Here is a 5,262-nt window from a genome sequence, read left to right as displayed (position 1 = left end):
ACAGCTAGAAGGTACTTTTATCTTGTAATAGTTTATTTTCTTTTAACTTTTGCCTCTCTCTTTGTTGAGAAGCTATACTTAAAAGTTCAAGAAACTATATAATATTCAACAAATGAATATTTTCTCTAAATTGAATATCTGGTTTAATTATATATAGTGAAAAAACAATTTCAAAACTGCTTAGCTGTTTTTGGTAACAGTCTTTAACACAACTTTGGTAAATTCACAAGCAGATATTCCAGAGCTTTTTTAATTTCTGTGACCTTTTCAGTCTCTGTCCTTACCTTGTTGGCATAGCCAAAGTTCTGAGTTCTATTATTTTTTTTTAGGTCTAGTGATTTGTGTAAATCTATTACTCTCATTTAAACAAAATTTGTGGATAGGGAAAAGTACAAAATTATGTAACTCATACAATATCACAATGTATAACATTGACATTAAGCAATGATAGTAATCTATTTCCTTTTACCGTGTTTTACAAATAAGAACATGAAAAGGAAACTCAAAGCTATGATCTTTTCCTTTTTATGTAACTTTAAAGCCACAAACAAATAAAAAAGTAATATTGCAGAGTTGAACAGATCCATAGGTAAAATTTGATGTAATTTCTTAATTTTATGGTTCACCAAAGTGAAGTCAAAAAGGGAAGCAAATGAAATTTGACTTCTCCACAGTGAATAAAAATGCATGGGCTCATAATTCTACAAAAGAGAAAGCTGTGAATTTTCTATTTGACTTTTATTGCTTACTTTGTGCAGGGTGTATGGAATAGTGGAAAAATTTAAATTCTGCCTGTTTCAATGGAATGTATGGGAATAACAGTGTCATGATCAGATAATCCCATTAGCTCATGTATTATAAAGTGAGGTAAGCACTAAAGAAGAGATACTGATGAGACAGAGCCTATCTTAGGTCCATGAAAGGCATTACATGCTTGAGGGGAGATCTGAAGTATGTTCAGGTATAAAGGGTTTTGGAAGGTGGTTTTAATTTTGTTAGAAAGAAACACACTCCCTTTGTGGGGAGAAACATCAGAATTTAAGGACAAAAATAAAAACAGATCAATAGAGATGAGCCAATGTGAAGACAGGAAATAGATTGAAGAAATGAACAGAGCTTCAGAGCTTTATGGACAGTATCAAAAGTTCTATCCTATGCCCCAAAAGAGTGAGGCAAAACAAATATTTGAAGAAATGATGGTGAAGAAATTGGGTGAATTATACAAGAGTCAAGAAACTAAACAAACTCCATAGAAAAACACAAGTACAAAGAAATGGTCACCTGGTCATATCAATGTAACTATAGAAAATCAAAGATAAAATGATAATCTTCAATGTCAGCCAATAAAAAGCAACACATTCATTGCATCTAGAATAATAACTCAATTATTTTAGTTTTCTCATCAGAAAGAGAAAGCCAGAAGTCAGAGGGACAGTATCATCTGAAAGTTCTAAAAGTGTATACTAATTTCTACTCTTTTGTTTTTTATCCAATTATTTTGAATTTACTTAATTATTTTTCTACTTCTTACAGTGGATAGTATATCATATTGCTTTCTAATTTTCTTCATCCTCAATAAAGAGAACCATTAAAAGGATAAATATTGGACCAGGGATTTAGCTCAGTGGTGCTGCTGCCTGCCTCACAAGTGCAAGGTCCCAAGTTCAGTTCCCGGTACAAAAAAAAAGGATAAATATTTATTTTTCTACATTGCAAAAATTCTTGTATAAAACATTTTTGTTATCAACTTGCTCATAGTACTAATTCCCATTTTTAGTTTACTTAATGCATGAATCACTTAGTACTCTGCTTTTAAGTTTTTCAATTATATTTTAAATAATAATTCACTTTAATTTTAGTTTAATTTAATGTTGGTTCAAAAGTGGTAGATCTTAATGAGAGTCTTAGGATGTACTGATACCTGTCTACGGCCATACCACTCTGAACGCGCCCGATCTCGTCTGATCTCGGAAGCTAAGCAGGGTCGGGCCTGGTTAGTACTTGGATGAGAGAATGTATTGATACCTATTTTTGAATATATCGATTTGTAATTTTTATCGATGATTTATTACTGAGAATAATGTGAATGCTATAATTGCCAGGTACAAGCTAAATATATATTCATTAGAACAAACTTGTTTACTACTGGATTAAATCTTGTATTTCTGTACTAAAGGGTAGCCAAGCCAGACAAAAATCAAACAGTAAGTGTGTAATTAGTTTTTTCCTATAATAGTGTATTTGCCAATTGTTCAGTGTAATTCTGTCAAATTTTTGCTTCATAAATAAAGATTATATTATTAGTAGCATACAAATTAAAATGCCTTATATTCATTTATAACTTTCTTTTTTGTTGTTGGTTTTGGTTTTGGTTTTGGGTTTTTTGGTACTGAGGATTGAACCCAGGGTCTGCACGCTGATCTGTCTCTGCTCACCTTAAGTCACTAAACTGCCCTGGCTGGGCTCAGATTTGCAATCCTCCTGCCTCATCCTTTCAATGTGTTGGGATTACAGGCATGCACCACCATGCCTGACTTATATAATAATTTATTTTCTATTGGTGCTAACAATAAAATTTTATGTAGTCTATGTAAATTAGATTCATTTGTGTGTTAATATCTATTCTAGTCCTTTAATTTTATCCTACAAACTTATAATTTGGTATATTGCTTTAACCTTTTATAGTTGGACTTAATTTTTTTAAATCTAACTTGCTAATTTTCCTTTTTAATCAAAAGTTTTGTGCATTCATGTTATTGTATTTAATTACATATTTGGATTTAATTCTATTATTTTATTGTTCACTATTCTTTATCCCTTGATATGCTTCTTTTAATTTCCTATATAGTATTTGCTAAATACTGAATTGAGGTTTTTATACTTAGCATTTTTTTTTCTAAAGATGTGAACATTTTGTTTGTTTCTATTTTTTCAGTGGTTAAATATACAATTCTAATATACACGTTTAATAAAACCCAAGGTTAAACACTACCTCAGCCCTAATTACTCTAAATCCCACAAGTCACTTTTCATTTAAAATTTTATTTGGGGGCTAGTACTATAGATCAGTGGTTGAGCATTTGCCTAGCATGAACGAAGCCCTAGGTTTAATTCCCAGCACTACAGACAAATAAATAAATAAAGTGCTATTTTTGCCTAGAATGGTGCTACCACTTCTCCAATTCCAAGTAGTATAGTGTATGGTTTTATTGTATTTAATATGATCTCAATTTTCTAATTTCTACATTTACTCTTTCTTCTGAGACCCTGGTAATTCCTTCTGAAATTTCTATATTCCTTCCACCTGAATATCCCTTAATATTTCTTTGGTGAGTTGCCATTAATGGCAACATCTTTCAAATTTCATATGAAAATGTTTACATTCTCTTACTTCTCAGTATTTTGAAGTTATTTCATTTCCACTATTGCTCTTGAAAAATAAGCTAATTAGTATTCCTAAGTAGATTTTTTTCCTTTTGTCTGCTTTTAAAGTTCTTTGTTCCACCTTTTCAGCCAGGCATGGTGGCACACACCTATAATCCCATCACTGTACAAGGCTGAAGCAGGAGGGTTGCAAGTTCAAACCCAACCTAGGTAACTGAGTCACTTTGCAAGACCCTAATGTAAAATAAAAAGTGTTTCAAAAAAGGGCTGAGGCTATACCTCAGTGTGAAGACCCCATATTCAATTCCCAGTACTGGAAAAAAAATTGTTATTTGTTTCATTAGCATTTGCCTCAGTGTAGCTTAACATAGATTTCTTCTTATGTACCTTGTATTTCTTTGGGGGGGGGCGGAGGGTACTGGGGATCAAACTCGGGTCCTTGTACTTGTGAGGCAGGCGGCAGAACCACTAAGAACCTTATATTTCTTAAATACATAGATTCATTCCTCAAAAGATTCTTGGCAATTTCTAACAAAATATATACTTGGGGCTGTACCTGTGATATTTAATGAAATGTATTTTGACATTCTACTTTTGGTGTGTCCTAACTTCTCCTTATTTTCTATCACATTGTCCATTTATTAACTCTAAAGAACTTTACCAAGTTTATTCTTCAGATCAATTCTGCATTATTTATGTCTAACATGCTGTCTGACTTTTTTGCTGACACTGGGAGAATGCCGCATGATAAGCAGAGTTATGCTGTCATGGCCAAGGAATACAAAAGATGGACAGAAAATCACAAGAAGCTAAGTGAGAGGCCTGGGGCAGACTTTCCTCGGTGGTTTTTAGAGAGCAGCAATCCTGCCACACTTTGACTACTCAATTTCAGCCTCCAGAACTGTGAGACAACAAATTTCCATTGCTGTAAGCCACCTAGACTTTGGTGCTTTGCTGTGATAATCCAGGGGAAACCCCAGATTTTGATTATCTTTTTTTTTATTTTTTGAAGTATTTGATTTTAAAAACTCTGTCTTTTAAAATAAAGGTCTCATTTATTTTATCTATGTTGGTTCTACATTTGAAAATGCATTTAAAGAATACTTAGAATATATTCTGTATAGAATTCTAACATCTTTAACTCTTGGGGGGCAAATTCTATATTCTGCAGTCTAAGCTGGATCCTAGTTATAGGGGTTTTTTAAATTTATAATTTCAAATTGCAGGTGAAAGTTCAATTTTAATTTCTCTATTGGAATCTTGGGGGCCTATATTGAGTGTATATCATTTCAAAGAGAATTTGCATCAGCTACGGCCAGTCACCTTCATGTGCTACCAAATCTAATTCATTTACAACATGAGAATGAAAATATATAGTGAATATTTAAATTTGAAAATTTTATTACAATAAAAGACATGCTGATCCCCCTCAAAAAATCTCCCCTGCTTCAAACACACTTATCCCATTGTTCTTTTCACTTTCTGAAGCTGTTCTGGAAGTCCTCTTTCGTGAATGTCTTCACAAGATGTTACTAAAAATATGGTAAATGCTGCTGCTGAATGTCATCCAAATGGAAAGACAGGTTTGTAAAAACATTAGTGTTTGTCCTCATCCACCTTATTCACCACATGTGGCATTATGCAACTACTTGCTCCTCCCCAAGGTCAAAATGACAATGAGAGGTAAATGTTTTGAATCATTCAGGGCATTGTAGTGGGTAAGATAGCTAAAGACACTCATAAAAACAGAACTTCCAGAATTGCTCCAGAAATTGGCAAGAATGATGCTCAAAGTGATGCGGGTACTTTGAGTGTGATTAATGTCAATGTATCTTTCACTATAAGTTTTAATGTAAGCATTCACTTTATTATGGTTGA

At 32.8% G+C, this 5,262-nt stretch overlaps 1 protein-coding gene across 6 annotated transcripts in view; it reads right to left on the bottom strand.

Moving 5' to 3' along the window:
• Nol4 (nucleolar protein 4) overlaps nucleotides 1–5,262 on the bottom strand; it is a 329,323-nt gene that overhangs the window by 289,216 nt on the left and 34,845 nt on the right. The gene's annotated exons all lie outside the window — the stretch shown is intronic.

This window comes from Heterocephalus glaber, unplaced genomic scaffold (assembly GCF_053883595.1).
Source record: "Heterocephalus glaber isolate CG9 unplaced genomic scaffold, H.glaber_assembly_v1.0 deba00000331, whole genome shotgun sequence".
NCBI lineage: Eukaryota > Metazoa > Chordata > Mammalia > Rodentia > Bathyergidae > Heterocephalus > Heterocephalus glaber.
Note: the sequence above shows the minus strand (reverse complement) of the source record. Positions and strands in the feature narration are given on the sequence as shown.